The sequence below is a fragment of the Petaurus breviceps genome, unplaced genomic scaffold, assembly GCF_028583685.1.
Source record: "Petaurus breviceps papuanus isolate PSGF00001 unplaced genomic scaffold, PetGlider_PUasm1.0 171, whole genome shotgun sequence".
NCBI lineage: Eukaryota > Metazoa > Chordata > Mammalia > Diprotodontia > Petauridae > Petaurus > Petaurus breviceps.
Window position 1 is genome coordinate 21,693,531 of NW_027185754.1, and position 11,173 is coordinate 21,704,703.

Consider the following 11,173-nt stretch of genomic DNA (forward strand, 5'->3'; position numbering starts at 1 on the left):
ATCTACCTGCCAAAACAAACCCAGGACCTATATGAACACAACTACAAAACACTTTTCACACAAATAAAGTCAGATCTAACTAATTAGAAAAATATCAATTGCTCTTGGCTGGGTCGAGCCAATATAATAAAAATGACAATTTTACCTAAATTAAATTATATATTTAGTGCCATACCAATTAATTTACCAAAAAACTACTTTATAGAACTAGAAAAAATAGTAACAAACTTCATTTGGAAGAATAAACAGTCCAGAATATCAAGGGAATTAATGAAAAGAAATCCTAGGGAAGGTAGACTAGCTATAACAGATTTCAATCTGTGTTATAAAGCAGCAGTCATCAAAACTACTTGATACTGGCTGAGGAACAGAGTAGTGGATCAATGGAATAGATTAGGCACATGAGATGCAGAAGTCAACAACTATAGTAATCTATTGTTTGATAAACCCCAAAACCCCAGTTTTTGGGATAAGAACTCACTATTTAACAACAACTGCTGGGAAAACTGGAATATAGTATGGAAGAAACTGGGCATAGACCATTATCTAACACCATATACCAAAATCAAGTCTAAATGGGTGCATGATCTAGGTATAAAGGTTTATACTGTAAGCAGTCTCGGAAAACAAGGAATAGTTTACCTGTCAGATTTGTGGAGAGGGAAAGTCTTTATGACCAAACAAGAATTAGAGAGCATTATAAAGTGCAAAATGGATAATTTTGATTACATTAAATTGAAAAGCTTCTGTACAAACAAAGCCAATGTAACCAAGATTAAGAGGGAGGTGACGAAACTGGGAAAGAATTTTTACAACCTATGTCTCTGATAAAGGACTCATTTCTAAAATATACAGAGAATTGAGTCAAATCTATAAGAATACAAGTCATTCCCCAATTGATAAATGGTCAAAGGATATGAACAGGCAGTTTTCAGAGAAAGAAATTAAAGATATCTATAAGCACATGAAGAAATGGTATAAATTACTATTTTTTTTTAAAAGCAATCAGGGTTAAGTAACTTGCTCAAGGTTACACGGCCAGTTATTTCTGGGTGTGGTGCTAAGTATCTGAGTCCAGATTTGATTCCCAGGTCATCCTGACACTGGGGCCAGTGCTCTCACTCGCTGAGCCACCTGGCTGCCCCTAAGCAATTGGGGTTAAGTAACTTGCTCAAGGTTACACAGCCAGGTGTTTCTGGGTGGGTGCTAAGTGTCTGAGCCCAGATTCGATCCCCTGGTCATCCCAACACTGGAGCCGGTACTCTTACTCACTGTGCTACCTGGCCGCCCCTCTAAATCACTATTGATTAGAGAAATGCAAATCAAAACAACTCTGAGGTACCACATCTCAACAGTCAGATTGGCTATGATGACAAAACAGGAAAATGACAAATGCTGGAAAGGATGTGGATAAATTGGAACACTAATGCATTGCTGGTGAAGTTGTGAACTGATCCAACCATTCTGGAAAGCAATCTGGAATTATGCCCAAAGGGCTATAAATAATTTCATACCCTTTGACCTAGCAATATCACTTGTAGGGTTGTATCCCAAAGAGATCATAGAAGTGGGAGATAGACCCATATGTACAAAAATATTTATTGCAGCTCTTTTTGTGGTAGCAAAGAATTGGAAATTAAGGGGGTGCCCATCAAATGGGGAATGGCTGAACATGTTGTGGTATATGCATGTTATGGAATATAATTGTGCTATAAGAAACAAGGAGCAGATGGATTTCATATTTACCTGGAGAGGCTTATACGAACTGATGCTGAGTGAGAAGAGTAGAACCAGGAGAAATTTGTACACAATTACAGACACAATGTACGTATGATGACCAACTTTGATAGACTGGACTCTTCTCAGCAATGCAGTGATACGTCAATCCCAAAAGACTCATGATGGAGAGAAATGTCTACATCCAGAGAAAGAACTAGAAAGAACTGAGTTTATATCCAGATTGAAGCAAACTACCTGATCTTTTTCCTTTTCTTGTTTGGTTTTATGTCCTCTTTACCATTTTTCATTCCATCTGATACAATCCGTCTTTATAAACTGACTAATGTCTAATGTGCAAGTATTTACAGATCCTATATTTGACTGTATGCTGCCATGGGGGGGAGGGGAAGGAGGGGGACAAAATGTGAAAATCAAGGAATTGTGGAATTGAATCTTGTAAACTAAAAGTAAACAAATTAATAAATTAATAAAATTAATTAAACAAATTAATAAAAATTACCTAAAGACAAAAAAGAGTAAATATGCCTCCTTTGCTCACAGTGCCCATCACACCCTCCCACCCCCCCCTCCCACCCAACCCTCTTGCCATGGTGGTGGTGGTTTTCTCCCTGTTTATGTACCAGTCATCTTAAATGGTCTCCAATTATCCTAGAGCATTGATTGTATGAAATGCAGCATGTGGGACAAGAAGGGGAAAACTGGTTAGAAACCATAGTTCATATAGAAGAATGTTTAATCCTTTCATGAAAAATTTTTTTGCAGTTTGGGAATATTCTTCATCACCATTGCCACCAGGCTTCAATCATTTAATGAAGACAGAAGAAAAAGGATACTTGGAAGTAGAGCCAAGATGGCAGTGTAAAAGGAAACAGTGTAGCTGAGCTCCTGTCCATAACCTCTACAAACAGAAATATGAAGTGCACCAGACCCTGATGCAGAAATCACTCACAGTGAGTTCTTTGTCTGGCCCTGGTTGGTATAGACAGAGAGGTCAGTAGATGATGAGGACAGCGTTGGGGCAGGAATACACAGTATGGGGAGCAGTACAGTGCTCAGAGAGAGACTGCACACCAGCACAAAAGGAGATCTCAGATCCATGTCAGGGCATTACAGGGGGTACAGGTGATAACTGGCAACTTGTCACAAACTACCCAATCCTAGGTTACAGATCTAGATTGGAGTGAGAAGGGGACCTTTGCTGAACCTGATGGTAGCACTGCATTTTTCAAAGGTGTGGAGGCACTAGGCATTGTACCAAGAAAGGAGGACGTTCAGTAGGCAACAGTAGCAGTGGCATGATTTACACTTCAAGCTAACAGCAGGGACCCACTTCCAGCATTTAGCTCAGACTATAAAGGAATAACAAAGGCAGAAATCCTAGACCAAAGAGGAGCTTACAGTCTGCCACTTTGTACCAACGGAGTCTTCCAGCTGACTGACAGAGTGGAGTCTAGCAGAACTCTATACCTGCATAGACTCAAACCCAAGTCAGGACCTTGCAGAACTCAGAAGAGTGGGGGGCATCAGATAACTTTACCCTGGATCAGATCCCTTTGGGAACATTGAAAGCTTTCTAGTTCCCAGCCTATTCCCAAGTTCCTGGAATAAATGCTCAATACCCCAAGAAAGCAGAAACACGACCAGGGCAATCTTTCACTCCAGAAGTGTAGAAGAGCCTAGCCCTCATACCAACTCTGAAATTAATAAGCAGGATGGAAAAATGAGCAAACAAAAAAAGAGCCACATCATAATGAGCTATTATGGTGGCAGGGAAGATCAAGATGCAAATCCAGGAGGACTCTAAAACATCTACAAGCAGTGCCTTAGTAAAAGAACACAGCTTGAGCACAAATTGCTTGAAGAGAAGTAAAAGTTTTGTTTTTTTTAAGAGTTTTAAAATGTTTTTATAAATGGAATGAGAGTGCCTAAGGGAAAAAAATGGAAAAGAAAGGAGAACTATGGAAGAAAAAATTGGAAAAGGAATTAACAGTTTGGCACAAAAGTACAAAATATTGCCCAAGCAATAAATTCCTTTAAAATTAGAATGGATCAAATAGAAGCCAATGACTTCATAAGGCAACAAGAAATATTAAAACAGTCAAAAGACTGGAAAAGATGTAAGAAACTGTAAAGTCATCTCATAGCAAGAACTAACCAAGAAATAGATCAAGGAAAAAAATATATATATGAATCATTGGACTATCTGAACTCCATGACCAAAATAGGAGACTTGACATACCATTTCAAGAAATATAAAAAGAAAACTGCCCAGATCTCATAGAACCATATGGCAAAATGGAAACAGAATCTTCCAGTCATTTCCTGAAATAAACCCCAAATAAAAATTCCTAGGAATATTACAACCAAAATCTAGAGCTTCCAAGTCAAAGAAAAAACAATGCAAAAAAGAAAGAATTCAAGTACTGAGGAGCCACAGTCATGATCACATATGATTTAGTAGCCATCACCATAAAGCAACAGAGAATTTGGAATACAATATTCCATAAGGCAAGATGCATAGATATAATGGAACACACACACACACACACACACACACACACACACACCCTACACCACACCACACCATGCCACACATATATAAGTATATATATAGCCAATTGCAGAATAGAATGTACACTAAATTCAAAAATATGAAGACCAGGAAGGTTTGAGTGTCAGAGAAGGCCACTGAAAACTTTGTCCTAAATAGTTCATAAACTTTCTCTTTTAATTTTTTTAAAGGTTCCTTTGATATAATATTTCAGTTTCCCTAATTCCTAGGAATTTTATGGCGTTGATGGGCTAGGGATGGTAAGAGTAGGATCTGATAGTCCATCTTCTTATCTTTGCTTAGGTGTTAAATCTGCTTTTTATTAGAATGGAGGTACTATTCTGGAAAGCAGTTTGGAATTTTGAAAAATAAAGTGTCTAAAATATACATAATCTTTGACTTAGAGATTCCAGATGCTAGGCATATATCCCAAGGAGGTGACTTGATTAAATATGCACTAAAATATTTATGCCAGAACTTTTTGTGGTAGCAAAGAACTGGAAACAAAGTAGATGCCCATGGATTGGGGAGTGGCTAAACAAATTCTGGTACCTGAAGGTAATGGAATATTATGTGTATTGCAGAGGCTTTGAAAACAGGTACACTGATGGTCTGACCATTCTAGAAAACAATTTGGAATTATGTGTAGTTACTAAACATGATTGCCCTTTAACCCATATGTACAAAAACATTTATAACACACCTTTTTTGTAATGGCAAAAACCTGAAAACTAAGAAGGAATCTGTCAGTTGGGGAATGGTTGAACAAATTATGGTATATGATTGTAATGGAATACTATAGTGCTGTAAGAAGTGAGATAAACAATTTCAAAGAGACATAGAAAAACTTTTATTAGCTCATATAGAGTGAAGTGAACAGAACCAGAAGAATAATTTATTCTATAATATCAACATGATAAAAATGGACAATTTGGAAAAAAAAATCAGGGACTGCAGGAAGATGACAGTGAGCTAAGATGAAGAGGATCACAGCTTGCCAGCAAGCATTTCACTGGGGCAGAGAGACATACCACTCTACCAGGCCATAAAGAGAATCACCGCTAGACTGCCTCACCCATTCTAGGAATCTACAGAGCAATTCCTGGAGTCCTGTGGAGATCTTTGATAGACTACTAACTGGGGCAAATGAGAGTGGAGAGGCAGAGAGTACTGTTCAGGAAGCCACCCTAGAGCCTTTGCAACAGTTCCAGCACCCCCTTCCTGAGCTCCATACCGTGTTTCCCCAATAATAAGACCTATCCCGAAAATAAGCCCTCCCCTTACTGTGTAAGATTCCTCTAAAATAAGCCCTCCCCCGAAAATAAGCCCTATTGAGATTGCTACTGTAGTGAAGGTGATCCCCTGCGCTACACGCTACATTACAGTACCCTCTGTATGCACCGTCTCCCCCCCCCCCCCCCCCCGTGAAATGCATGCTGTGCTCCGAGCTGCATCCAATCAGAGCTGCAGCAGTGAGCGCGTCATCCTGTTCTTCCCCAGTGATTTGCTTGCTGGCACCATTGAGAGCAGTGCCGCGGAGGAGAGCTGAGGCAGGACAACATAAGCCCTCCCCTGAAAATAAGCCCTCTGGTGTTTTTCTTTCCAAAAAAATTAATAAGACAGTGTCTTATTATCGGGGAAACACAATATTACCCAGGTGCATCATGCTTCTCCAGAGCCATGGCTTCAAAAGAAGACTTGAGGATATTCTGAGTGGGTCTAGCATGGTACTTCCTTCCCAAGCCATGCAGGGATTCAATCCTTCATTAAACCATTGACTGGCTACCTAAACTCAGCCAGAAAGGAAGCAGCCTCAGGGTGGGTCCAGGTCTAGGGAGAATCCAGCCTAAGAAGTTCCTGAAGCTTGGGGCAGGAACCTAGTATGGGAATAAGCCCTGAGCCCAGCACCAAAGGATAAGGTCCCCCACAGGGGGAGCCCGCAACAGGGAGACTGATAAAAAGAGGCAGAGCTCCAATATACCTGTGAAAGGAAAGGCTTTATCTGGCCCACTTGAGATATTCAAGACTTGGCAGGCCCTGTCCACATATTTTACTTTTAGAGATAAACAAGCACGGGCTCCCAGGAACAAACTCATGAAAACTCTAAACACCAAGAAGAAATATTTTGGTTTGAGAAATGCCAAGAGAATCATTCCAAAGAGAATAATGGCCCTACAAAGCCAACTAAAGCTTCAGAATAAAAAAATATCCTGGCTATCAGGACTACAGGAGTACCTAGAGAAAATTAATAAGAGATACAAAATGGCAAGAAAGAATTGCAAGGAATATTGAAACCTTAGAACAGGTGGTAGAAAGCCTTGTTTAAGAATTTAATATCCTGAAAATTAGAATGGGGCACACAGACAGAAAACAATAACAGTACAATAAGAAGAAACAAAACTAAAAATATTGGGGGGGAAACAGAAAAATCTATGAAATAAAGTATCAAAATCAACTGACCTAAAAAAAAAAAATGAGAGACAAGGAGAGACAATCTAAGAATTATTGAACTCCCTGAAAATTATGGGCAGAAAAAAGGTCTGGATACAGCATTTATGGGAAATTAGAAATGAAGAATGCCAAGAACTCTTAGAAACAGAAGGCACAGCCAAAATACAAAGAATTCCCTGGTCACCTACAGGAAAAAAAAAAATGCTAAAACAAAAACTCCCAGGAATATCATAGACAGACTCCAGAGGTTCCTGATTAAAAAAAAAAAAAGTTCAAGCATCCAAAAAGTTGTTCAGATTTCAAGAAGCCACAGTAAGGATTATATAAGACTTAGTGTGGTACAACTAGGTGGCACAATGGATGGAGCACTGAGCTTGGAATCAAGAAAACTCATCTTCATGAATTCAAATCCAGTCTCAGACACTTACTAGCTGTGTGACTTATGGCAAGTCACTTAACCCTTTTTGTGTCAGGTCCTCATAAATAAAATGAGCTGGAGAAGGAAATAGCAGACTACCCCAGGATCTCTTTCAAGAAAACCCCAAGGGGCGGCCAGGTGGCTCAGCGAGTAAGAGCACCAGCTCCAGTGACAGGATGACCTGGATCAAATCGGGCTCAGATACTCAGCACCACACCCAGAAATAACTGGCCATGTAACCTTGAGCAAGTTACTTAACCCCGATTGCTTTAAAAAAAAAACAACCCCAAAATGGGGTCATGAAAAGTCACACACTACTAAACAGCAGCAAAGACTAGCTACCTAGACTAGAAAAGAGAAACCCTGGCTCATGATATTCTAAAAGGCAGGAGAAAAAGATTTACAACCAAAGATAACCTATATGGCATAACTAATTATAATCCTATGGGGGAGAGAGGAAGGGAGGAATGGGCCTTTAATGGAATATAGAGGATTTCTAAGCATTCCCAATGAAAAAGACACAACTGAGTAAATATTTGGAAATGAAAATAATAGGCACCAAGAAAAACATAAAAAGGCACATATATCTGTATGTTGAAAGAGAATATGTGGGGATGTGTTGTTTACTTGCTAATATGAAAAAAAGAAATAAATATCTTTTCAGAGCCCTAATATATTTAAGGAGTGATAAGTACCTCGTTAAATCTTACATCCTGGTATCCTAATGATGTTCTGAATAAATATTTTGATTTTGCCTTTGAGGAAGAGAATTTATTATAATTTGTGAATCTACCCTGGAAATACATATGCTTATTCATAGCAGCTGCTATGGGTATCGAATTGATGTTACAGGTCCCTAAAATAAGAATTTAAAAATAATGGGTAACTCAGCAGTTCTAAAGAACTGGCAGGTCAAAGAAAAATATTGTAGAATCAGCAAAAAACTTTATCAAAGAAAATAATAATGAGGCAACAGCCAAACCTAATGGTATTCAGCTAAAGCAGTTCTGAAGAGGGAAGGTTATATCTCTAAATGTTTTCATCCACAAAAGAAAAAAAGAACAAATTAATAAACTGAGAATTCAACTGAAAAATTTGAATAATAAATAAAAATCCTCAACTGAATAACAAAGTAGAAATCCTAGAAAATAAGGAAGAGATTAATAAAAGCAAAGCAAAGAAACCATCGAATTGTGGCAGCTAGGTGGCGCAGTGAATAGAGCACCAGTCCTGGTGTCAGGAGGACCTGCGTTAAAATTCGGCCTCAGACACTAATACTTACTAGCCGGATTGACCTTGGGTAAGTCACTTAACCCCAACTGCCCTACCTTCTCCCTCCAAAAAGCAAAAGAAAAAAAAATCTAACAAGAAACCATTGAATTGATAGATAAAACTAGTAGCTGGTTAAAAAAAAAAACTAGTGAAATAGAAAAGCAGTTAATCTGTTTTTAAAAGGGAGGAGAAAACCAATTTGTTCATATATAATTATTTTCCATAATGGCTGGACATTCACAGATCCATCAGCAATGGATTAGTGTGGGCTCCCTGTCGAGGACTTAGAGAAGGACTGGTCAAGAATCCCACAAGAGGATGGGTTGCAATCTATACCTTTGGAGAAAGCAAGCACATCCACAAAATCACAGAAATATTTAAGTGTCGAAGTGGATATCGCCCATGGCTTTTCTTTCCTCAGAGATCTATAGGAGGTTAGTCATGTGTAATTTCAGAAGCTCCATTTTCTTCCCCAGCAGTTCCTACCCTCCCCTGCCCACACCTGAACCTGCTCCGGCCCTCCAGGCTACTCCCTGGTCCAGTTTTTCAAATTCCTCTCCCACAAATGGCTCCCCCAAGAGGGATTGGTTGCCCGATTCCCTAAAAATCACCTGCCCAGCCAATCGTCCTTTACATCAGAAAGAGCTGTTTCCGGCCCTTAAACAAGTGGGTGACCGGAGGGGCGGGGCCGCGGCGACCGGCCTAGTTCGTAGTCTTGACATCGGGAAAAGGGACTCGTTTTTGAGGGGCTGGGAAAAACTAGAACTTGACCGGGCAGACGCAAACAATCTTTGGGAAAAGAGTCGCTGGAACTGGAACAGAAGCTGTTCAGGCAGCGTCATTGGGAAGCTGGTGTCCGGGAGAGCTTATTCCCGGCGCAGGCGCACTTCCCCTGAGGATGCGCGCGCAGCCTCGACGCCATGATTTGTTCTTAAGCTTGGAACCCAGCTCTTTATCCTAGGTCAGTCCAGGCTCCGGACCCAGTTCCAGGTATTTAGCGTCCCGGCCTCATTGCTCACCGCCGCACGTTCTGCCTAGGGAGCGCGGATCCGGGAGGGGCCAGAGGTGGGCGGGATAGTCAGGCCGGGAGGCCCCGGGGGCGGGGCGGATGGAGCAGCTTCCTGAGGTCAGAGTTCGTGAATGAGTGAGTGACGGGCTGGGCCCTCGCGCTCCTCGGGCTTGATAGAAGGGTCCAGCGGGGGCGGGGCGAAGCGCGGGGTCTGAGGCTCCCAGAGCTGGAGACCTAGACTGCTTCCGCCTGCTACCAGTCTGTCAACAAACGTTAGAAACCAGCTTAGTGCCAGGTACTGTGAATGAATGAATGAATGAATATATGAATATTAAGTGTTTACCTTGCTAAGGACTAGAGAAACAAATGTGAAAGCCCTCAAGGAGCTCACCCTCTAACTGAGCAAGACAACACATCTCTAGAATCGTGGCTGAGTAGGAGTGTTTTCGTTTGCTAAGGGGCATGTTGTTCAGTCATTTCAGTTGTGTCCCACTCTTCGTGACCCCATTTGGGGTTTTCTTGGCAGAGTTACTGGAGTATTTTGACATTTCCTTCACCAGCTCATTTGACAGATGAGGAAACTGAGGGAGATAGGGTCAAGTGACTTGCCTAGGGTCCCACAGCTAGTAAGCGTCCGAGGCCAGGTTTGAAATCAGGAAGATGAGTCTTCCAGACTGGGGCTGGCACACTATCCACCGTGCCACCTAGCTGTCCTGTAAGGCGGCTTAGAGGACTTTTTTAAGGAGTTTGGCTGAGAAAGGGAGGCAAGACCCAGGAGGATGATTATGATCTTGTTTTTGTTTTTTAAGGAAGAGAACTAGAAAAGATTCAGAAGATGGAGAGATAGGATTGCAGAAAGATTATTGTGGGAGCAATCTGCTAGAGAAACTGAGAGAGAGTGGGGCAGGGATGTGTATGGAGAGGTTGACTTTGGTGAGAAGAAGAGACTTTAATTGATCAGAGAATGGAGTAAAGGAGAGGATAGTGGGAGAATCACACACACACACACATACACCAACTGGCACTGGGCCTTGAACACTGGAGGTGCCCATCAGTTTTGCTGTACCCAACCTTTAAGGACCTTGCCTGTAGGAGGCACTAGAAAAAAACAGTTCTTCCCTTACAGAGCTTAAATTCTATTGAAGGAATAGAGCAGATACAGAAGTAAATAAAAATAAGATGCTCTGAAGAGGGGAGAACACTAATAAAAAGAGGGATGAGGAAGGGTATTCCATAGGTGGTGACACATGAGATGAGCCTTTAAGGAAGCTAGCAATTCTAAGAGGCTGAGGAGAGAAAGGAGTACATTCCAGGAATGGGAGGTAGCCTCTGAAAAGGCATGGGGACAGGACATGGAATACCAAGTTCAGGGAAGAGTGTAAAAAGGGTAATAATATGCAGTAAGCCTGGAAAGATAGACTGGTGCCATGTTGTGAAGATTTTTCAATGCAAGTTGAGATTGTAGTACATCATAGCAATGGGGATGGCAGAAGAATGTTAAATCCTAAAAGGCATGAACTGTTTTGTTTTTTTTGTTTGGTTTGTTTTTTTACCTATATCCCTAGGGCCTAGCCTTGTGTTTTTCACATAGTAGATGCTTAATAAACATTTGGAGAATTGAATTCTATTTTTGTTTAATGAATAAAATTCATCATATACTCATTTGTTTTGCTGACTTTCTCATCCGTACTTTATAGGACTTAGATGCAAGTTCTTCTGACCCCATCTTCTC